This window comes from Rana temporaria, chromosome 10 (genome assembly GCF_905171775.1).
Source record: "Rana temporaria chromosome 10, aRanTem1.1, whole genome shotgun sequence".
Lineage (NCBI taxonomy): Eukaryota > Metazoa > Chordata > Amphibia > Anura > Ranidae > Rana > Rana temporaria.
The window spans coordinates 109,772,531-109,798,511 of record NC_053498.1 but is presented as its reverse complement, the minus strand read 5'-3'; positions in this window follow the sequence as shown (position 1 = coordinate 109,798,511).

Genomic DNA, 25,981 nt, shown 5'->3' with positions numbered 1-25,981 from the left:
TGACACAGAGAAGGGTACAGGGGTCATTAATCATTGATCCCTATGAAATTCTTTTCAATGACATTTGTAAAAATGTACCATGGATGGAAAAAAAATCTCATTGTAACAATCCTGATCTGTGTGCTGCCTCGCAAGTGCACAATGACTGATCCCATAGGAATAAATGATTAATTACCTTTCTCTTCCCTGATGTACGAGTGGACGCTAATATGGGGATCATCGATTTATTTTTTCATGAGATTTCTCAGTTAGTAAAAGGTCTTATTTCAGTGAGAATTTTAGTAGTTAGCATTGTTTTATTTTTGGGTTTTCAGTAGGGATGCACTGATACCACTTTTTTAAGAGCGAGTACAAGTATTATTATTATTATAAAGGATTTATATAGCGCCAACAGTTTGCGCAGCGCTTTACATCAGGGAAGACAGTACAGTAACAATACAATTCAATACAGGAGGGATCAGAGGGCCCTGCTCGTTAGAGCTTACAGTCTGTTTTGATACTTTTTTCAAGTACTCACCGATACTGATTACCAATACTTTTTTTAATTTCATGTGACAGTGGCACTAATATGTAGCACTAATAGGCACTAATAGGCACTTATAGGTGGCACTGATGGGCACCGATAGGCAGGGATGAACTGGCCATTGGGACTACAGGGAGTTTCCCGATGGGCCGGCTTCAGTGACAGTGGACCGCCACCCCCCTTCACTCCTCTGTCTCTCCCTTCCCGCAGCGCTCACCTGGGGGGGAACAAAGAAGCAGGGGGAGGACTAGAGGAGCAGGGATGTCGACAGAGGAGCATAGGGGAGGGGTCAGACAGCTGACTCAACACCTATGGCCTGGGAGTTTCTCCCTTCTGCCTAATCTTGTCCCATAAGGGGGGGCACCGAACTGATTCTTTGCCCCGGGTGAAATAATGTCTACCTTCCCCACTGGTACTGCCTATAAGAATACTAGTACCAGCCGTTCTACTCTAATAAAGTAGAATGGTTAGTGGCTAGTGAAGGTGGATAGGGGGCTTGGGCAGCCGGGGGGGGAGTTGTCCAGCCACCATGGGAGAGACCTGTCAAAGTGGGCCAGTCTGGATGAAGTCCAGGGCCACATTTCTGTCCCAGTCCAGCCCTGCCGATAGGTGCCACTGATGGGTGGCACTTATGGACAATGAAAGGTGGTACTGATGGGCGGCACTGATGGGCACTGAAAGACAACACTGATTGGCAATTGGCAATGCATAATGTTGAATGAGACAATATTTAAGAATTCAAGGATAAAGGAATGGATTTTGCTAGCAAGACAAATGCTGCGACACCCATCTTGATTCCCCCCCGCACTCGGCCACAGTAAGCCTGCGGTCAGAAGGCAGCAGCGGACATCTTTTTACACCCAGCCCAGATAATTAGTGAACTATATGGGCTGGGTGTAACAAGATGTCCGCTGCCACCTTGTGACTGCAGGGTGTATCATGATGGGTGTTGCGGTGTTCTGACGGAACATCACTTCCGTTACTGAATGTGACGACTCGGGTTGCCGATTCTGACAGAACACAACTCCGTGTCCCTGCCCCGGCCAGCTTACCTGCCACTGCTGCCATCTTCTTGATGATGATTCCCTCTTTTACCTGCCAATGCTGCCATCTTCTTGTTGATGATTCCCTCTCTGCCCACTGACTTCTGGGAGCGACACCTCTTCGCTCCCAGGTATCGGATCAAGCATCGTGAGCATTTGCTCGGTATTGGCATATTGGCATTGGCATTGATACCGATACTAGAATTGTATTGTGCAACTCTAGTTTTCAGACAAACCGGGAAATGTATCCATATCAGCTGCTTTGAGATAGACCAGCTATTAGTATTATTGGGATATCAGGGATACTGACCCAAATATGTAAAATAGCTTAGACGTAGTGTGTGCACTGGATGAAACATTTTACAATAAACAGATGGCTAGGGTATAACGGGAATCTGTACATCAAAAATAGCAGAAAAAACGATTTGGAAGGAAGTCTTAAAATGGAATGTCATCCTGGACAGCAGTCTTAAAGGTGTACAGAAAGGAACATAAAAAAGTACATATTAAGATGACACAACAGATAACAGAACTTTAACAAAATAGGATGGAAGATAAAATTCTGCACGTCACTTGGATGTTTGTTAAATTTTTCCCGATGTGTACACTCTTTGTTGACCTCCAGCTGTAATCTTGTTCAGAGAAAAAAAAAATGTCACTGATCAAGACACAGTATCTTCATGTTAATAAGCAAATCTTTAAAAGAAAAGTATTTTTTTTAAATCATACTTACCTAGGTGGATGCAGCATTCACCCCCTCACTGCTGTCTGCTCTGCTACCCCAGTGCACTGGAGCACTGGACTGTGGAGGAAGCTCTGGCTCAGGCTCACTGTGGCTCACTTAGATGCTGAGTCCAGGTTCCTCGGTGGTTCCCACCCATATGGTCACGATCTTTCCCTAGCCTGGACCAGCTCTATGATGGCAGATTTAGCCCGCTGTCAGCTGAAGACACATCACAAGTGTGGGAAACGAACTGCACTCACAGGAGAAATACAGCCAAATGAGCTTTGGCTGTACTTCTCCTTTTACCTTATTCAAAAAAGAGGTTTAATACTTTAAGGCCTCGTACAAACCACCAAACATGTCTACTGAAACTGGTCCGTGGACCAGTTTCCGCAGACATGTCCGACCGTTTGTAGAGCCTACCGGACCGGATTCCTGGCCGAGCGGACAGGTTTCCAGCGGGCAAAAGTTTCTTAGCATGCTAAGAAACTTGTCCGCTGGAACCATGTCCGTCGGACATGTCCGATGGTCAGTATGATTAATCCCAAAAATCCTGCGCATGCGTCGAATTGATTCGACGCATGCGTGGAAGCATTGAACTTCCGCGTCAGAGAATGTCGGTGTCGTATACGTCACCACGTTCTCTGTCCGTGGGGATTTTGGTCTGATGGTGTGTACAACCATCAGACCAAAACCTCCCAGCAGACATGTCCGATGAAAACGGTCCGTGGACCGTTTTCATCGGACATGTCTGGCTGTGTGTACAAGGCCTTAGAGTCCGTATTCTGAGATATTTTAGAGACTGCCATTGCTGAACTCTCCTTTTGAGAGTGCAAGTTCCCAGATTTTGATGCTGATGCTTTGGCTTCAGTGCTGTCCAAGCTATTAAAGCAGAATATGTATAGTGATAAGGAATTCTGACAGTTTTCTGAAACCTATTTATAACATGCTTATTCCAGATCTGTCACTCACCCCCCCCTTCCTCCGCACTTTTTTACTATCCTCCTTCCTACGTCAATGGGAACCAGCTGTCTCTTCTGGGTTCCTGATGACGCATCACCAGATCCACCCTCCAGTCGCTGTGTGTCCCTGCTCCTGTAGCCTCCTGGGATATGTGACATGGACATCTCCAGTGGTTGCAGGAACAGAGTCACATTACTCTCATTTAGGCGAGAATGGAAGCAGAGGGTGGGCCAGAGGAAAAACAAGTAAACAAACATTTTAAAAGAATCGGCGTCTTGAAAAATGTAAGGGGGGGGTTGCAGTGGGGAAAAATGTATTAGTGTCTTTTTCTACATTACAGGGTGGCGATATACGTCCCTGATGAAGAAATGTTTGAAACGTGTTGGATGCCCCTCTCCGTATTCAAACTGTCTATGAGAACCATGTGTTATGCAGTGTTATATGGTATTGGGTATAACCACCATCTAAGAAAGTTTGCTATAATACAAAATGTCCTTTAATGATGTTTTTAAACATGTTTGAGTCAAATGTGAGGCATTTTTTTATACTGCGAACAGTAAAAATGTAAACTTTTTATTCAATACTTTATGGTGGCATATGTTTGGTTGCTGCGTAAAAGTCCTACACAGAATGGTAATTCTGATTGGTTACTACTATAAGGATGATGGCAACCTTTTCCAAAGCTTATTGAGCAGTGGCGGTCGCTCCATTAGAGGTGCCACTCCTCTAATCCATCCACACAAATAAACATTGTGAACAGCCTTTTCAGAAGATTTGAAGCTGTTATAGCCAAAGGGTGGGCCAACTCAATATTAAACCCTATGGGCTAAGACTGGGATGCCGTTAAAGTTCACGTGCGTGTAAAGGCAGGTGTCCCAATACTTTTGGCAATATAGTATTCATAATCTTCCTAGTTCCTGGTTCTAGGTGGTTCAACTTCCTGTCCTAAGACCCCATTGCCTCCTGGGAAATGATGACACACATTTCCCAGGAGTCTCTGGGCATTACTGTGCCTAAAAATCGCCCAGCATGCACCTCTCCCTGAAAACCAGGAAGAAAAAGGAACTGGGCTTCACATGCCCACACATATGATGGATACGGCCACAACATGAGCTGGAGGATATAGGGCAAGTGTTTGCAATGATTCCTGGAACGATTGGGGAGCTATTAATATGTTTTAGGGACTATTTAATGTGATTAATTTTAGCTTGCAAAACAAAAAAATAATTATGCCCGGAACCCCGCTTTAAGGGGGGCCGGACTGTAGCCAGTGGGAGTAGAAAAGGTTCCAACATCAGTGGGAATAAACAATACCCAAACTTTGTGTCAGTGAAAAAATTGCGCCCCATTGTTGGTGTCATCGTACCCCATTTTTGGTATCATTGTGCCCCATTGTTGGTGTCATTGTACCCCATTGTTGGTGTCCTTGTGTCCCATTGTTGGTGTCATTGGAAGGAATTGTGCCCCTTCATTGGTATCATTGGAGGGAATTATGTCCCATTGTTGGTATCAGTGGATGAAAATAGTGCCCCAAGGGGCGGATAAAAGCAAGCAAAAGGCCGCATCTGGCCCACAGGCCAGAGTTTGGAGACCACTGATGTTAGGTATAAACTACACAAAAATTATTGATAGACATGTGCACACTGAAATATTTTGTTTCGTAGTTTCATTTTCGTCCGAAAAATTCATTTATTTAGTTACTCCAGAAATTCGTATTTATTTATTTTGTTTTTCATAAAAAAAATGCATTCGTCCGAAAATCCAAAATAATTAAGGTCGAATCTGTCATTGAAGGCTTATGGTGTCTGTCGAATGTTCAAGAAAAAAAAAAAAAAAAGATTCGACAGAATCTTTAAAAAAAAAAAAAAAGATTTGACGGACCAACAAAACTGTCTCTATGTCAAATCTTTTTTCTCTGTCGAATCTTCATGTCTCTATATGTCGAATCTTTTCTCTCTATGTCAAATCTTTTCTCTCTATGTTGAATCTTTTCTCTCTATGTTGAATCTTTTCTCTCTATGTCGAATCTTTTCTCTCTATGTCGAATCTTCTTCATGTCTCTATAATGTCCAATCTTTTCTCTCTATGTCGAATCTTCATGTCTCTCTATGTCAAATCTTTTCTCTCTATGTGGAATCTTTTCTCTTTATGTCAAATCTTTTTTCTCTATGTCAAATCTTTTCTCTTTATGTCGAATCTTCTTCATGTTTCTATAATGTCGAATCTTTTCTCTTTATGTAGAATAATATTGGACTAATAGAGTTAAGGTTAGGCACATTCGACCGCAATGAAAACGAAAATAAAGCATTTGTTTATGTCGGATCTTTCGGTTTTCGTTTTCTGTGCTTTCGTTATCGTTTGTTAAAACGATAACGAAAATACATGAAATTCTGAGGAAAATGCATTCGGACGAAAACGAATGCACATGTCTAGTGATTGAATGAACACTGTTGTAGCACTGTGCAGTCATGTGTAATTAATTTCTACTAGATGCTCTTTTTGGGGCTTACGCCATAGGAAGTCCTTTGATCCACTCATTAGCGAGATGATTTTAGCAGCATTGATGATCTACTAAAAACCACCTGTAGCGTCATCTTGTATCAGCATTTAAGCCGTCCATCCATCTAATCATCACATTCTTAGAAAATACAAATAGTTGCCTAATTATTAGTATCCAACTCATCCCAGACTTCATTAAAGTCAATATCGATTTCTTGTCTTCACTTGCTTATTTCTATGAAATCTTTTTATTCGAAGTATGTGTCAAAGCCAATAATAAACATTTCTAGCTGAACATGAGTGACCCCTCCATGCCCTTCAATTCTTGATCTTCACCTTTGAACTGGACTTCATGCACCAGTACACTTGTGTAGATATGTGGCTACTTTCCGTTCTTCCTTTATCTCACATTACCGGGAGAATGCCTTACATCACCGCTATAAATTTCGAGACAAAAGTGTATATGTGTATGATCACATGACTATACCACTTGAGTTTTTTATTTTTTTTTCATACCGGGGTCAGTCAACACTTCCCACACATAAGTCAATTCTTGGTCATTTCCATAAGAATGCTTGGAACGTAGGGGGTAAAGAAAAAAATGAAACTATTGATTTAATTGTTTCCTCTTGACAGCAAACTGAAAGAAGAAAAAGTAGAAATCAAAGCGTTTTCTGGTCATTTTTCTATTAGATAGTGATGTGCAGTGAATAACTTATTTACATGCAAATGCAGCAGCCTGAAATTGTATCGGATGGGAAAAGGCAACCCCCTGTTCCGCTGACAATGATAGCAGAACTGGGCAAACCACAAGAGCTACCCTACTAAGTATTCCTTAACAAGGCGATGAGTGAATCGGAGAAAGGCAATGAGGTTTTAATTGGTGACACATTATATTTATCAAGCTGACGGCAGAAGAGCATAGAGCCACCTCTCTTGTTGTGGGTTTTTCTATGCCATGCCTTTCATTCATGCCTCTTCATCCGAGATCCCCCCATCAATGGGGTGACCGGGAATTCTTGAAAGGCCAGAGGAAAACATCAGAAAACTAGGAATCCTGTCTAAATGATAACTGTGAATTATTCATTAGGGACTTCTAAAGGAGTGTATAAATCAGGCCAATGGAACAATCAACATCCCTTTTGTGCCACTTCAGTTGTTTAAAGCTGGGTATAAATACAGACACCCCCCCCCCTCCTCTTCTCTTTTCCCGGAGTCATTTGGTAACCAGATCTGTTACTTGGCTAAGAAGAGATATTAAGGAGTGTTTAATATTTGTAACAGGGTCTCTTTGTCACAAGGGATCACTGCAACGGGTGCTGCGGATAAAAAGTAGGTCACGTCTGAGAGCGATTATATGTTTCAGGGTGAAAAATTGCTTAGTGACACGGAATATAAACAGGGTTGATTAGGAAAGTGACTGATTGGAGCTTAATGCTGACATTGATATATAGGGATAAATATTGTAAGCAGCATTTTCTTTCTTTCAAAGGGCTTAGCGCATGGTGCAGTATGGGTTTGAAAGCCAAAGTGCCGCCCTGTAATTCCACCATCAATAGCAGTAAATGATGACAGCATTGAGATTTTTATTCTGTATTTAAATACATAATTAATACAGAAGGAAAGCCTGAACGTTTGGAGAATACCATTCCTTATGCCCATCTTGGCCTCTTCTGCGTAGCGGTAACGGTTACCGTGGCAGGTTAACGGTAACGGTGGCAGAATCCAGGTCAGACCTACCCTCCCGGATCCCTGCTGCCTGTGCCTTGGGTGGGCTGCTCCTCACAGAATCGGGAGCTTGTTTTTTTTTGTTGTGCTGTGTATACTCCAGTTCCTGACAATAGAGGATAATGGAGTGTCCATTGACTGCACTTGTGGGTTGTCATGCCCTCTATTACAATCGGACAAAGCTAACACATCAGGATAACCTGGCCATACACTGATCGAATATTGGCCGACGCCTGATGAACTGGCTAAAATAGAAACAATAGAAAAGTCGTGGCATAAAAAGACCAAGTAGTCCATCGACTCACTTATTTTTTTATTAACTTTATTCTCTGACTATAGATCTATGTTTGTCCCAAGCATGTTTGAAGTCATTTACTACTGACTATCTCGCTACCTCTGCTCGAAGATTATTCCAATCATCAACTACCCTTTCAGTAAAATAATACTTTCTAAGATTAGTTTTGAACTTTCTTCCAGTTAGTTTGGGGTCATGTCCCCGTGTTTTTAATTTTGGTTTCATATTGAAAAACAACGACCCTCCTTAACCTTATTCACCCCCTAGATGTATTTAAAGGTTTAAATCCTGCCTTCCCTTTCCCTTTCATACTGTACATATTAAGTTCCTGAAGTCCATCCCGATATGTTTTATCTCCCAACCGTTTCACCATTTTTGTTACCCATCTCTAGATTTGTTCTATTTAATCGCTATCTTTGTGTAAGTGAGGTCTCCAGAACTTCTAGAAGTTGGCCCTATCAGCCAACTAATGCCCGACATCCCTCAAATGAAGAATCGAAGGAGCAAGTCGAAACGCTGCAGTGTTTTAAAACAATCAGAGCCCCTTTCAGTACGTTGGGCATCTTGGTGCATTGCGTTAATGCACGTTTTTTAATGGACATGTTTTCTTTTTTCTTGCACGCAGTTCATTAGTGTGCCTTTATTTTTACAGTGAAAATGGCCAAAAAAGTGGTGCTTGACCCTGTCTTTTTCCACTATTCTTGCTCCCCATTGGCCTATCATATTGAAAAAACCTAAAGGCTGGAAATGTGGGGGCAAAGCTTGAACCAGGGAAGGTTGGGATTTGCATATACAGTAAAACCTTGGTTTGAGAGTAAATTGGTTTGAGAACGTTTTGCAAGACAAGCAAAATGTTTTATTAAATTTTGCCTTCATATACAAGCGATGTCTTGATATAAGAGTAGTGTCATGTCACAACTGAGGCCTCGTACACACGGCCAGACATGTCCGATGAAAACGGTCCGCTGAGTCGTACTGACCATCGGACATGTCCGACAGACAGGCTTCCATCGGACAAGTTTCTTAGCATGCTAAGAAACTTTTGTCCGCTGGAAACCTGTCTGCTAGGCAGGAAAACTGTCCAGTAGGCCCTACACACGGTCGGACATGTCCGTGGAAACTGGTCGGACAGACCAGTTTTAGCGGACATGTTTGGTCGTGTGTACAAGGCCTGAGTATAAAAAAGAAGAGAGGAGCCTCTAAGTGTAGCAATATGGTTACATTTAATGAAGGTACAACATTTAGCAACTTAGGGCCAGATTCACAAAAGGGATACGACGGCGTATCTCCTGATACGCCGTCGTATCTCTGTTTCTATCTATGCGACTGATTCATAGAATCAGTTACGCATAGATATCCCTAAGATCCGACAGGTGTAATTGTTTTACACTGTCAGATCTTAGGATGCAGTACCGCGGCCGCCGCTGGGGGGAGTTCGCGTTGTAAACCAGCGCCGGGTATGCAAATTAGGAGTTACGGCGATCCACAAAGGATTTTCGCGTTCGCTACGTCGCCGCTAGTCTAGTTTCCCTTTCGCAAAGTTAGTCGTCGTTTTGGGTGCCCTAACTTTAGTCAGCAAACGTATTGCTGTCTAAAGTATGGCCGTCGTTCCCGCGTCGAAATTTAAAAATGAACGTCGTTTGCGTAAGCCGTCCGGGAATACGGAATTACGCTACGCGCGTCGCCGTTCAAAAAAATGACGTCACGGCGCGCAAAGCACGACGGAATTGAGCAACTGAGCATGTGCAGTAGGTCTCGGCGCGGGAGCACGCCTAATTTAAATGGCACACGCCCATTTGAATTGGCCCGCCTTGCGCCGGAGGCCGCCGGTGTAGTCTTCATCGCAAGTGCTTTGTGAATCAGGCACTTGCGATGAAAACTTGCGGCGGTGTAACGTATCTACGATACGTTACGCCGCCGCTCCCCTACGTGAATCTGGCCCTTAGTGCTACACTTAGAGGTGCCTCTCTTCTCCTTTATGCTTTGATATACAAGTGCTTTGGATTACAAGCATGTTTCTGGGACAAATTATGCTCACAAACCAAGGTTTTACTGTATTTGAATGAAAAAGAGCTGGTAACTTGGATGTACTGTACTGCTTTTCAATAAATCTCTTTAAAACGAAAAAAAAAAAAAAAAAAAAAAAAAAAAAAATAAAAAATAAAAGTCCTTTATTGGTTACATGGGTACACGGGTACAGGATAGCTTGTACGAGCCAGTTCACACTGGGGTGGCACGACTTCGGGGGCGACTCGGCAAGGCGTCCTGAAGACGACTTCAGAGGCGACTTGCAAAATGACTTCTGTATAGAAGTCAATGCAAGTCACCCCGAGTCGTCCCCAAAGTCGTACGAGAACCTTTTTCTAAGTCGGAGCGACTTGCGTCGCTCCTATTAGAACGGTTCTATTGAATAGAATGGGAGGCGACTTGTCAGGCGAGTCGCCCCAGTGTGAACCGGCTCTACCGGTGTACCGATGTAACCAATAAAGAACTTTTATTCAAGAGTTTCCGAGTTGCCAGCCCTTTTTGATTCAAGTATTGTATTTATGGGGCCTGAATGTCCTGGCTAGAGCACCGGATCACAGTTTGTGGACTTCCATATTGGCAGTGGAGCTGGGGTAACATTTTATTTCTCTTGAGATTTGCATATAACTCCAGTAGGTTAGTGACAGTTATCTGCTTTACTAAAAGACAAGAACTTGATTGTATCTCAAGATTGGCTGACTACAAACACATTTTTAGTGGGTAACATACTGTATGTCCTACATACGTATTACAACTGTATACTTAACTTGTGCATTTCATTTGTCTGGTTTAGGGTAAATTTAGTTATTTCAGCAATATGCCATTTTATAACAGGCTTCTGCCTTTTAATTGGTCTGGCATTCGTAATATTTAATAGGCAACCAGTCAAGAGAAAAATATGGTAGCTGCCATTGTTGAATTGTTTTTAATGGTGATCAGGACCATTGTTCTCATCCTTGAATACTATAAATGTTAACAAACCCCAGGAGCGGGAGAGCTTCTGCATCCAAAAGTTATTTTTGATGCTGTATTTCTCCCAGCAGTTTGCTATTGATTTTAGTTAGATTGTGTGTTAACTGACTGGTACCTGTATTCTACAAGCATTGGTCCCCTACTGCAGAGCCAAAGTGTGCACCATAAACATACAGAAAGATATGCTTGAGGCAAAAAAAAAAAAAAAAATATTCAGACGTCCGTATTCTAGCTTGACTTAAGTTTTCTCCAGGAAAATTTGTGTGTGCAGAATCCTGCGGCTAAATCCGCTTTGTACATTTTCATCTTGAGCTCACCACTTTTGGGATTCTGTAATGCGAGGATAAGCACAGGATTTTAGAAGGCAGGATTCCGAATGTAAAAGATAGGGTAGAAAAAAGATTTAAAAGATATCTTGAGTTCTAGGATATTTATACACTGACATTTTAAGTATACATTTTGCTAAGCAAGGAAGCACGGTTCTTATATATACATTTCCTGCAATACACATATAATGAACATCATTATCTTCATCTTCATTTTTCTGCTTATCTTAGTGGTGTTATCCCTGGAAAACAGGTTCAGCAACACAGCACAGAGTTCCCATTGTGTGATTTGTATGATTTCCAGCCTTATTGAACAAAACACATATCCGTCAAACAACTTCACTACTGGGCACTTCCACCCCCTTCCTTCCCAGGCCAATATTTCAGCCTTTAGCGTTTTTCGCACTTTGAATGACATTTGCGCGATCATGCAACGCTGTACCCATATGACATTTTTAGATACAGCTTTATTTTGGGCCTTATTTTTTTAGCTTCTGTTAGAAAATGTTGTAAATAAGTATTTTTTCTCCTGATAGGCTGTACTGATGGGCACTGATGAGGTTGCACTGATGAGACGGCACTTAAAGGCACTGATGAGGAGGCACTAAAATGCAGCACTGATGGGCATTGATAGGCGGCACTGATGTGCACTGAATGGCATCACTGTTGGGGCTGCACTGAATATCACCAGTGCCCCGATTATCTGTGAAGATCTCCCCTGTGAGTAAATGCCACTGATCAGCTCTCCCTTTCACCAAATGATTTGGTCGAGTACACAAAGCAAGGTCCAGGACATGGATGAGAAAGTCTGGGGTGGAGGGACTTGACTGGCCTGCACAGAGACCTGACCTTAATCTAAAGAAACAACTTTGGGATGAATTAGAGCAGAGACTGCGAGACAGAGCTTCTCATCCAACATCAGTACCTGACCTCACAAATGCGCTTCTGGAAAAATGGTCAAATATTCCCATAGACACACTCCTAAACCTTGTGGACAGCCTTCCCAGAAGAGTTGAAGCTGTTACAGCTGCAAAGGGTGAGCCAACTCAGTTTCGAACCCTACGGACTAAGACTGGGATGCCATTAAAGTTCATGTGCGTGTAAAGGCAAGTGTCCCAATACTTTTGATAATACAGTGTAGACACCCAGTTACATGCATGCACTTTCCAGTGCTTTATGGTTGACTTTTGAACAAGAAGAACCCTCACTTATAATCTTTTCTTACACATAGAGGCAAGGATTCGCATAAGAAACTCTTCATTTGTCCGGTTGGCCAAAAAATATGTTTGTTTTTTTTGTTTGTTTTTTAACAAACAAGCCAAAATCTGTAATCTGGTTGCCATGAATTACAGCTCAATATTTATTTCCTCTCTTAAATTCTATATATAAACTTATAGAAATTACTATGGTGGAGTAACATGTGATGTTGTGAGCTGTCCAGCATGTTGTGAAGTTACTTTGCTGCAGTGCTCAGCTACTTTAATATTCGCTGGAAATAGTAATTTTTTCTTTTTTTTTTAAGCAGGAATTTTAAATGAAATTATAACTACCGGTACAAAGTTTCTCCTTTCTACGATGGCTAACACAGTACGATACACTACTGCTAATTTTCTTTTTAATTACAATGTATAACCAGTCAGATAATGGAGCCATAAAGCCCTCCACTAATTAATAACTTTAAAACAGAACATATTTACATGTCATCAGCTCCTTCACAAATCCAAAAAATTGGATTTATTTTTCATTTTCAGATAGTGAACAGAGCTTTTTTTATTTATTTTTTTGCCCTTTGACCAACTATGAATCTAAAACTGCTGGTTTGCAGCACAGATACAGCCTAAAATTGCAGAGCCATTTATTCTAACCTGCCCACTGCTGTTCCAGGGTAGTTGGCCATCATCAATAGAAGAATATTAGTGTTATAGATTTATCCCTGGTCCAATTCTAGCATACATATTCTATTCTGCCTCTTATCCAAATCTAAGGTGATGTGAATGCATGCACGCAAAAAGAATCACACTGGGACACACTGGTTCAGCCTGAGCTCTTCCTCATCAACAGGAACCCCAGAGTTTATTCAAGGTCACAGCCCCTTATATAAACAAAGTGACATAAACAAACGTCATCACATATGTGTGTATATGATTGGGTCATCCGTATATGGTCTTTTTCCTGTTGACATCTGTTCCTTGCCACAAGGCTGCCTTTCAGGATACGGGGGCCATCTTTCTTTGCACGGTGAGATGAATACCTCTGTCATAATTTTCAGTCAAGGAAAATACTACTGTTTCTCACGTGATGACTAAGACATATATATATATATATATATATATATATATATATATATATATATATATATATACATATATATATATATATATATATATATATATATATATATATATATATATATATATATATATATATATATTAGTGCTGTCAGTTAAACGCGTTATTAACGGCGTTAACACAAACCCATGTTAACGCCGTAAATTTTTTTATCGCGCGATTAACGAGGCGGCGTTCGGGGGTTATACCGGGATGATGCCTGCAGCCGCAGGCATCATCCCGGTACCGTTGTTTAGAGCGGGCGATCGGCTATCCAAACATAACAACCGATGCGGCTAAAAGCCGCTCGGTTGTTATGCCGGAGGAGTGGGAGGGGACATCCCCCCCCCTCCCGCCGCCTTTCGCCGCTCTGACCGGGCCTCCCGTCCCACCGGGAGACCCGATCCTCCATCCGGCGCCTTCTGTGTCCAGGCGGAGACTGACACTAAGCCGTAAACGGCTTTGGTTCAGTCTCCGCATTGAAACCACGGAAGCGGCGTCATGACGTCACTTCCGGGTTTCTCGGCTGCCAATGGCGCCGGATTTAAAAAAGTACACAGTATTCAGAATCGCCGTTTTCGGCGATATGAATACTTTGAAGTGCAAAGGAGGGCTCGGAGGTCTTTTAGACCCCGATCCCTCCATAAAGAGTACCTGTCACCACCTATTGCTGTCACAAGGGATGTTTACATTCCTTGTGACAGCAATAAAAGTGATCAAAATGTAAAAAAATAAAAAAACACAATTTAATATTATAAAAAAAAAAAAAATGTTTTAAAGGGTGAACCTCCTTAATCGCGCGATTAATTGTGAGTTAACTATGACATTAATGCGATTAATCGCGATTAGAAATTTTAATCGCTTGACAGCACTAATATATATATATATATATATATATATATATATATATATATATATATATATATATATATAGCAACAAGAAAGAAAATAAATAATAAAAATAATAAAGAGGAAAAGAAAATAACAATATTTGAGTGGTTAAAAGAGAGAGATAACATAGACATAAAATAATAATTTTATCCACTCCATAACATTAGTACATTTTTTCAAGCCTGGTAAAGTATGCTGGAACTGGTAAATTTTATTCTAAAGGTCCAGTAACTTTGGTTTTGGTTTAAAATAGAATCATGTATCTCGCCAAAACATATAAACCTCCATTATTGTCAGTTTGCGATATAAAACCAAGCAATAATTAAATAACGGATATGTAAAGATAAGAAGGAGTACCAGCTATTAGATATATGTTTCTCCCTAAAGAATCCTAGTAAAATCCATTGTAACCTAAAGTGTATTGAAACACATATAATGTTGCACTGTAACTTAAAGTGGAGGTCCGCCGAAAAAAAAATAATTAAAAGTCAGCAGCTACAAATACTGCAGCTGCTGACTTTTAAAAAAAGAACACTAAACTGTCCTGGGCGCCCGCGATGTCGGCACCCGAAGCCGATCTTTCCCCCGGCTCTCGGGTGCTGCCGCCGCCATCTTCGGTGAGGGAATCAGGAAGTGAAGCATTGCGGCTTCACTTTCTGCTTCCCTATTGCGTATGAGCGAGTTGTGCAGCACGATCAGACTGGTCCCCGCTGTCTTCTGGGACATGTGTGTCTCCCAGAAGACAGCGGGGGGGGAACGAAGAAGGCGCCAGATGTGGCGTAGGTCGCCACGGTGACCTATGCCAGGAAGTGGGAGCAAATACCTGTCCAGGTATTTGCTCCCTCCTCCCCCCTGAAAGGTGCCAAATGTGACCCCCGGGGGGGGGGGGGGGGTGGAACTTTTGGGTGGAACTCATACTTACCTCGGTGGATGGAGCATCAGACTGATGCTCCATCTGTCCCCCAGCATCCCCCAGATCCCCGAGAGGAAAGAGGCTGACTGTTATTGGAGCGCTGAGCAGTGGAGGGGCGGGGAGAGGCTGTCTCAGCGTCTCTGTGGCTCGCTTAGACTGCCATCAATCAGGGCAGCTGGCGGATCCCGACTTGGAAAGTCACAATGACGCGCTGCCCCGACTGATGGCAGTGATGTCAGTGGAGAGCAGACTTCAGACCGCTCTCCACTGAAAATGGGTCACAGGAGTGCAGGTTTTTTCCCTATGGGGAAACACTGCTCTGGAGCATACACACGGACGGTTTTCTCGACCAAAGCTCTCAGGCAGTTTTCCTGTCAGGAAAACCAGCCGTGTGTACACAGGGTTTTCACCTCGGGTTTTTTGTCTTTTTGTCTTTTGACAGCCGAGAAACCCAGTCGTGTGTACAAGGCAATAGACTTCATAAAGGTCTGGGGACAAAAAGATGTTGGTACAAGGTTGGACAACAAAAAAAAAATGAAAGGGATAACACATTTGGAGAGACTGCAGAATTTAAAGGGTAACTCCTCTTTCGTGGAAAAAAATAAGCAAAAAAAAAAAGTTGTGTATACAATTGTGACACAAGTCATATTGTAATTGAATGTTATTAAAAATTAATGTTCCTTTTCAATTTGCAGCTTTGTAATTTTCTGTGAAATGCAATGCAAAATGGCTACCTGGAGGTGTTCTGTAAATAGAATGTGTGCTGCCCACCCCCCAGATATGTCATTTCCTGTTTGTGAGATTGGCTCACCAATCAAATTTTCCCAGCAGTCTGCACTAAGATACAAGCCACATTTCAGGTATCCCCTGCAACAATTTTTTTTTTTTGGTGAGATACTTCCAATAGGAAATCACATCTAAAGGGATGCAGACCTTAAACTTTGAAGGTGCAGCAGCTAGTTGATAATTAAGAAACCACTCCCATTAGACTCACTTGTACACATGGGCACAAACAAACACACAGGGATTTCGTCAGAATAACAAAAGGTAGGAATCTGCAACAAATCAAAATCCCTACATAGATCACCCAGAGGGGAATGTTGTTTTTCTCAAAAGAAGTTACGCTTTAACCTCCTCCCACACGCGCTATAGCCGAAAGACGGCTACAGCGTGGGCCTAATTTGCCGGGGGCGTCCATGTGTGTCCTCCTGTGCATGTGCTGCCTGCGTGCCCCCTGTGGGGCATGCGCAGATTACGCTGTGATCAGTGAGTCGATGAGACTTGGCCGATGACAGATCGAAAAAAGGGACCGATCCCAGCCCCTTACCACGTAATCAGCTGTCAGTCAATGACAGCTGATAACATGATGTAAACAGAAGATTGTAATCTACTTTTTTTTCCCCTCACGCTGACAGGATGTGGAGGAAAAAAAAAGCAGATTAGCGGTTTCTGTCAGAGGGACATCAGTCCCATACACAGAGAGCCACTGCTGCTATGCAGTGCCCACCAGTGCCACCTGCCAGTGCCCACCAGTGCCACCTACCAGTGCATATCAGTGCTTCTTATCAATGGCCACCAGTGCCACACATCAATGCCCACCAGTGCCTTAACATCAGTGCCACCTATCAGTGCTGCCTATCAGTATCACCTACCAGTGCCTATCAGTGCCACCCATCAGTGCCCATCAGGGCCACCTATCAGTGCCCTTCAGTGCTACCTCTCAGTGCCACCTATCAGTGCACATCAGTGCCGCCTCATTAGTGCCACCTATCAGTGCACATCAATGCCGCCTCATCAGTGCCACCTATCAGTGCCACCTATCAGTGCACATCAGTGCCACCTCATCAGTGCCACCTATCAGTGCCCATCAGTGCAGCCTATCAGTGCAGCCTCATCAGCGCACATCAATGAAGGAGAAAAAGTACCTGTTTGCAAACTTTTATAACTAGCTATGAAACTGTTTTGGGTTTTTATTTCAAAATGTTTTTTTTTTTTTTTTAAGCACAAACCCAGCGGTGATTAAATACCACCAAAAGAAAGTTCTATTTGTGTGAAAAAAATTATAACAATTTATTTTGGGTATAGTGTTGCATGACCGCACATTTGTCATTCACAGAGTGACAGTGCTAAGGCTGAAAATTGGTCTGGGCAGGAGGGGGGTTTAAGTGCCCAGTAGTCAAGTGGTTAATATACTTGTCCTGTGGAAAGAAGGGAAAGGGGGACATAAAACCTTTAAATACATTATGGGTGTAAATGAGGTTTAGAATGGCAGTATTTTCAATATTAAGGTAAGATTAAAAAAAAAAGGAACAGGAACTCAAACTAGCAGGAAGAAACTTCAAAACTGAGCTTAGAACATGTAATTTCAGCTAATGGTGATTGTCGCTTGGTACAGAAATCCAGCAGAGGCAGTGAGTCAGTCAACAGAATTGAAACATGCCTGGGACTAAGATCTATACGTAGAAAAGCTAGAAAAAAAAAAAAAAGTTTACAGACTGGATGGCCCACCTCGTCTTTTACGGCCTTAGCTCTTTTATGTTTTTACTCTCTACAAGACTAAAGCTGGACATACACTAGTAGCAGGGCCATCTTTAATGTTGATGGGACCCTGGGAAAACATTTTCTTGGGCCCCCCCCCCCCCCCCCCATGCAATTTTGCTCTCCACGTGCTCTGAGACATTCAATAAACATCAGATAGACTTAAGGCCAGATTCTCGTAGATTGGCGTAAAACAGCGGCAGCGTAACGTATCTCATTTACGTTACGCGGCCGCAAGTTTTACGGGCAAGTGCTTGATTCACAAAGCTTGCCTAATTCAAATGATCCAGGTAGGGGGCGTGGATCATTTAAATTAGGCGCGTTCCCGCGCCGATCGTACTGCGCATGCGCCATCCCTAAAATTTCCCGACGTGCATTGTGCTAAATGACATCGCATGGACGTCATTGGTTTCGACGTTAACGTAAATGGCGTCCAGCGCCATTCACGGACGACTTACGCAAACAACATACTTTTTTTAATTTTGACGCGGGAACGACGGCCATACTTAACGTTGATTGCCCCTCATATAGCAGGGGCAACTTTACGCGTCGCAAAAGCTACGGGAACGTCGTAAATTCTCTGCGTCGACCGCGCGTACGTTCGGGAATCTCGCGTAAATACCTAATTTGCATAGACGACGGGGAAAACGACGTCGGCGACACCTAGCGGCGGGAAAAAAAATGCATATAAGATCTGACAGCGTAAGAGCCTTACGCCTGTCAGATCTAATGGATATCTATGCGTAACTGATTCTAAGAATCAGTCACATAGATACGCCGGGCCAGATTAGGACTTACGACGGCGCAAATGGCGTTGCGCCGTCGTAAGCCTTTTAAGAATCTGGCCCAAAAAATCAGTTTACTGTATCAGATCAGGCAGTTATTGCGTTTGGTTGCCAGAGGTCACAGCATATCATTACCACTTACTGACTGGTTGCTAGAGGTTACAGCATATCATTACCACTTACTGACTGGTTGCTAGAGGTTACAGCATGTTATTACCACTTACTGACTGGTTGCTAGAGGTTACAACATATCATTACCACTTACTGACTGGTTGCTAGAGGTTACAGCATATCATTACCACTTACTGATAGGTTGCTAGAGGTTATAGCACATGATTTATTTTTGTTGATTGGTTGCTAGAGATCACAATACAGTAATACTGCTCACTGATTGGTTTCTAGAGGTTACAGCACATCATCTCTTCACTGCAGAGGGGCATGATATACATATGAATGCCGCCGGCCTCAGCTATTTACATATGAATGCTGCCACTATTTACATATGAATGCTGCCACTATTTACATATGAATGATGGTTATTTACACAACAATAGGGAAGAACTGGGCATCATTAGTAGCAGCACTTCACATTGTGATATCAGGACACAGCACAGGACTAAAACTTCAAGGGACAAGGAAATTTTAACTGGGATAGTTGGCAGTTGCTGTGGGCCCCACAACAATGACAGGGCCCAGGGCAGCTTCCCCTTTTGCCCTGCCTTAAAGACGGCCCTGACTAGTAGATTTTTGAACAAACCTTTGTACACAAATTTGTACAAACACTCTTACAAAAATTCTCATTCCATTTAATTACTTAATTGTCATTCAAAAGAACTACAAAAACGTGTTTGCTTTTAGCGTTCGATTTTGGAATAAATGGACCTTCCCAAACAAAAACCTCAAACATTGCTAGAATGTCTTCAAAAAAATATTTCCATCGTGTTCCAGTGAATTTTCTCATTACTGCGGTTGAAAATGAACTTCAATAATTAGAAAATTGAATGAACGTTCTTTGGAACAAAATTCTACCAATCTATGGCCAGCTTAAAGTTATAGTAAATCCAAAAGCAAACATTTATTACCGTATTTATCGGGTCATTGCACGCTCCGGCGTATAGTGCGCACCCCTAATTTTGACCCTAAAATCCTGTAAAAAAAAAAATGATTACATTTTACTACTTACAGTTTTGGTGTCTTGCCCGGCGTCCATCGGCGGCCTCGTCCCATCCGGCGTCCGTCTGCGGCCTCGTTGGTGTCCTCCCGGCTTCTCCCGCGCTGTCTTCATGTCGAATCCCCGCTTCCCGCTCTCAGTTTGAAGCCTCCACCGACGTATACCGAGCGCAGTACACTCGGGTATATTCGGCCAGGCTCGGCTTCTCACGCATAAACGTCACAGAGCGTGACTACGAGCGAAGCCGAGCCTGGCCGAGTGTGCCCGAGTGTACTGCGCTCGGTATATGTCGGCGCAGGCATTCAAACACGGCTCGGGAAGCGGGTATCGGCGTATATCGCGCACCCACGATTTTGCCCTGATTTTCAGGGCAAAAAAGTGCACGATATACGCCGATAAATACGGTATATCACAGCTTACCCATTTTAGGCTTTTTTTTTTTTTCACCTGTTGTTCTGGTCAGCAGATTTGTTGTTTTTCAACAAAACAAGCTCTCCTACAAAACTAGCGGACATACGGAGAATGTAGGGGAACAATGTTTTTTTTTTTGAGTCTGGTGGGAAGACGAGACAAAAACTTTGTTTTTCAAAGTCATTGTTTTGTGAGACAGGGGGCTGGACAGATCAGCAGGTTGCAGGGGATTGTAGGTCACTCCATATTGAAAAGTCTTGCATTGGCATTGGCCACAGCTGTGCTATCTTTACTCCCAGCTGAGGCACCAACCATATCAACCTTTGTCCTACATTGTCACTTGTTCATGGTGACAATTGTACACAGAGCTAATTGCATGGAGGTTTCTTTGTCATCAAACCTCATCTCCACCTCCTTCCCTTGTTTTTCCTTCTCTCCTCATCCTGTGCTACAGAGACACCAATACACTACTGCTTTTGTCGTAACAAAGGAAGTACAATCAGGAACTACTCCGCCCCTTTTCTATACTTGTCATGCAGTTTTGGGGTATATATTGCAAGTCTCGCTTATTTATTGGTGTCCACTATCATTGCAACACATTCTCTGATAGTCATTAACTAAATTCAGAGCAAACTTATCAAATACACTGTATAGGAAGGGGACATGATTGCTGAGTACTTATAGCCAGATTCAGAAAGACTGGCTTAACTTTGAGGCGGCGTAGCGTATCGCATATACACTACGCCGCCGTAAGTCAGAGAGGCAAGTGATGTATTCACAAAACACTTGCCTCCTAAGTTACGGTGGCGTAGCGTAAATGGGCTGGTGTAACCGCGCCTAATTCAAATGAGGAACAGGGGGGCGTGTTTTATGTTAATGACCCGTGACCCGACGTGATTGACGTTTTTAACGAACGGCGCATGCGCCGTCCGTGGACATATCCCAGTGTGCATTGCTCCAAAGTACGCCGCAAGGACGTATTGGTTTCGAAGTGAACGTAAATTACGTCCAGCCCCATTCACGGACGACTTACGCAAACGGCGTAAAATTTTCAAAATTCGACGCGGGAACGACGTCCATACTTAACATTGGCTAGGCCAGCTATTCTAGCGTATCTTTACTGCGACGGGCAAGCGTACGTTCGTGAATAGGCATATTTCGCTGATTTACGCATTCTAGGCGTAAATCAGCGTTCACGCCCCTAGCGGCCGGCGGAACTAGACAGCTAAGATACGACGGCGCAGGCAGTCGTATCTTAGCTACATTTAAGTGTATCTCAATTTGAGAATACACTTAAATGTACGACGGCTTAGATTCAGAGTTACGACGACTAGCTATTAGTCTACCATTGATTGTGGTAAGGTTGGTGGGTTTTTACTATTGCATAGTGATTCTGCTTAAAGTGTTACTAAACCCACAACGGTAAAATCAGTCTGTATATGCAGCATAGCATGCTTGTTATACTCACTGTGGAACTTAACCACTTCCTGCCCGCCGTATGCAGAATGACGGCCGGAAAGTGATTCTGTTATCCTGACTGTGCGTCATATGACGTTCAGCAGGATAAAATGCCGGCATGCGCACCCGCGGAGGGCTCGCAGCGCGGCGATCGCGAGTGCGGCGTGTCAGTCTCCGATCATGATCATCGTGTGAATCAGCTGATCATCGTGTGAACCAGGAAGTGCTAGTAAACGGCATTCCATGGTTCGTTCTGACAGGGAGAGCCGATCGGTGGCTCTCCCTGTCAGAGGCGGGGGTCTGTGCACATTGATTATCAGCACTGCCCCCTCAGATGTGCAAATCAGCAATTAATCAGTACCCAGAAGTGCCCCAATAAGAAAGCCTGCAAGTGCCTTCCACAGTGCCAATCAGTGCCCACCACAGTGCCAATTAGTGCCTAGGAGTAACACCTGTCAAGAACACATCAGTTCCTCATCATCAGTGCTGCCCAGCAGTGCCACCTGTCAGTGCCAATCAGTACCACTTATCAGTGGCAATCAGTGCTGCCTGTCAGTGCCCATCACAGCCGACTGTCAGTGCCCACCAATGCTGCATATCATTGCCGCCTATTGGTGCCCATCAGTGCTGCATATTAGTGCCGCCTATCAGTGCCCATCAATTCTACATATCAGTGCCTCCTCATCAGTACACTAAAGCTGCCAGAGGGGGTTTAGTGTAGCCGGACAGGCCTCTCTCACTGAGCTGGCAGCCGACAGGTGATCAATCCCTTGGTGTCCGGTTACCTCGATCCCCGGTGGTTTGTACAGGCCCTTTTGGACCGCCAGCCTCTCAATGGCGCTCCTCAGACTGACTCCTCACCAAACAGCAGTACAGCTTGGGATCTTCAGATTGGGAACCCAGTCACTCACTGGGTCCCCGCCACTGTTCAGATGCTCCGGGTCAGCATGGCCCCGGAACCAGGAACACTGTGTGGCACGCACGCCCCGGCCAGGTAGGCCATAACGCCGGGGTGCCGTGATGTGGCCACGCTAAAGGTGGGTGCCACACTGGACGAAGAAGACCCAGAACCAATGGCGTCTGTCCCACAAATACACCTCCCCAGCATGCACAGCGAGGACAAACCCCCATGATTAGCTACCGGGAAGAGCACCCAAACCTCGACTCCACTGCTGCCACCTGCAGTACTGGGGTTGAAAGAACACCCCAGCACAGCAGAATGGGCCCACAGCACAGCCAAGCTGAGACAGAGACCGCAATTTGCTACTAACAATCTGGATCAGAGTTTAACTACACTCTGATCTGCCCTTAAATTTCACTAGCACCGGTACTGTAAGGTACATGGGCGCTACACAGGTAACATATTTTATGCATGTTATTTACCTGTTAAAACCTTACTTTTGTAGATATCCCAAATCCCTGAGACTGCTGCTGGAAGCTGCCATCTTGGATGTGACTTCAGCAGACCCAGAGCTGTCGCACGAATGACACTGTATAGTATTCTCGGCGTCTATCATACATAAATGTACAGAAATAAGGAAGGGCAAATGAGCCAATAATATCTCTGCCACTTTGTACAAAAGTAGAACATTAACTATGGCACACATCTAGTTTATTTTATAGCAATTAATTCATGATCATGTTTAGTTGGGTTGTCGCAGTCACCAGGTTTTTAGTTGGTTCAAGCCGTGTGTAAGAAGATGGATAGTGGACTGTCTGTGCCATGATTAACAGGGCTGGCAAATGCCTCATTACCTGGGTACACGGACTGCAATAGTCATTCCGTTAGCACATATGAAAGCTCTTCAAAACAAGTATATATCACGTGTAAGAGTCATTGTGGCTCTGGTACTACTGCCAGATGAAGAATCTTTACATGGAATGAAAAGGTCAGTATAATAAATACACATTTATGAGACTGCATTTGCCAATTAGCCTTTATTTCATTGCTAAAATTTGAATTGTAATGGAGATCAGGTTTTAGTTTGATCACTCTGTCAGCTTTCTGAAGACCCTAGTAACCACCGCAGGATTCTGGGTAAAGAGGGGCATGTTTTATGATAGCCAGATACACACAGATTCTCCTCAGGGGTTATATTCCCAAAAACTTTTCTGAATTTGACTTCAGACAAAGAAAACTGTCCGTGTTTAAAAATCTTGGGCCCGGATTCAGAGAGCAGTTACGACGGCGTATCTCCGGATACGCCGTCGTAACTCTGAGTTGCGGGGTCGTATCTATGCAACTGATTCATAGAATCAGTTACGCATAGATTTTCCTAAGATCCGACCGGCGTAAGTGTCTTACACCGTCGTATCTTAGGCTGCATATTTACGCTGGCTGCTAGGTGTCGCTTCTGTAGATTTACGCGAGGAATATGCAAATTAGGTAGATACGCCGATTCAGAAACGTACGTCCGCCCGGCACATTTTTTTACGTTGTTTACGTTAGGCTTTTTCCGGCGTAAAGTTACCCCTGCTATATGAGGCGTATCCTATGTTAAGTATGGACGTTGTTCCCGCGTCGACTTTTGAAAATTTAACGTTGTTTGCGTAAATCGTTCACGAATAGGGCTGTACATAAGTTACGTTCACGTCTAAAGCATTGACGATTTGCGGCATAATTTCGAGCATGCGCACTGGGATTTTTTAAAAAAAAAAACTTTACATACGTGGGGTCACATGTAATTTAAATAAAACACGCCCACATCATCCACATTTGAATTAGGCAGGCTTACGCCGGACCACATACGTTACGCCGCCATAACTTAGGGCGCAAGTTCTTTCTGAATACGGAACTTGCGCCCTAATTTACGGCAGGGTAACGTATCTGAGATACGTTACGCCCGCCAATAGATACACCATTGTATCTGAATCCGGGCCTTGACGTTTAACACTGTAAATAATTTGAACATCATTTTTACTTGGATCTGCTCCAGGGTTTGGGTTCCTAACCTTGTCCAGTAGTGTGGAGACAACGCAGAGCTCTATATGGAGTTCTGTTCATGTCTTTACTCGATGTTGTAAATTTTTAAAGTGTAAAGTATATCTAATAAATAGTGACGTAACATGCTTTAACCACTTCATCCCCGGAAGAATTTACCCCCTTCCTTACCCGAGCACTTTTTGCAATTCGTCACTGTGTCGCTTTAACTGACAATTGCGCGGTCCTGCGACGTGGCTTCCAAACAAAATTGACGTCCTTTTTTTTTCCCCACAAGTAGAGCTTTTGATTACCGCTGCAGTTTTTTATTTTTGCACTATAAACAAAAATAGAGCGACAATTTTGAAAAAAAAACAAAACAATATTTTTTACTGTTTGCTATAATAAATATCCCCAAAAAATCTATAAAAAATGTTTTTTTTCCTCAGTTTAGGCTGATGTATTATTCTACATACTTTTGGTAAAAAAAATCGCAATAAGCGTATATTGATTGGTTTGCGCAAAAGTTATAGCGTGGATAGATTTATTGCATTTTTATTTATTATTATTTTTTTGCTAGTAATGGTGGCGATCTGCGTTTTTTAGTGTGACCGTGACATTGCGACGGACATATCTGACACTTTTTGGGACGATTCACATTTATACAGCGATTAGTGCTATAAAACTGCACTGATTACTGTATAAATGTGACTGTCAGGAAAGGGGTTAACACTAGGGGGCGCTGAAGGGGTTAAATATATTCCCTAGGGAGTGATTCTAACTTTAGGGGGAGGGGGACCGATCTGTGTTCCTCTGTACTGGGAACACACATCAGTCTCCTCACCTCTGACAGGACGTGGACGTAGATCCACGGTCCTGCTGTGATTGCCTCGTAGGTGCCTGGTGGACATCGCGGCCGCCGGGCACGCGCACCAGGTCCTGAGCTATACCACGCGCCCCCTAGACGGCTGGGAAGCCCAGGACGTCATATGACGTCCACCCAGGATGGGAGATCCCATCTGTGGACGTCATATTATTATGGGCGGGTAGGGAAGTGGTTAAAGAGCTAGGGCCAGATTCTCAGAAGAGATACGACGGTGTATCTCAGGAAACACCATCGTATCTCTGTTTTTGGCCCCGGGTATCAATGCGTATGATTCCTAGAATAATTTTCGCATAGATACGGCGTAGATCCGACAGGTGTAAGTCACTTACACCGTCGGATCTTAGATGTAATTCGACGCTGGCCGCTAGGTGGCGTTTACGTTCAGTTCTCATTTGACTATGCAAATGCGTGTGATACGCCGATTCCCGAACGAATTTGCGCCACGTCGTTGTTTACTCTAGAAACGGGATTACAAACCTGTACGATAAGGAAATTCAATGGTAAATGTCTCTCTCACAAGCAGCTCCATTTTTACTCTTCTTTTATCGATGTCACACATTAAACACGCCTTGCCCTCAAAAT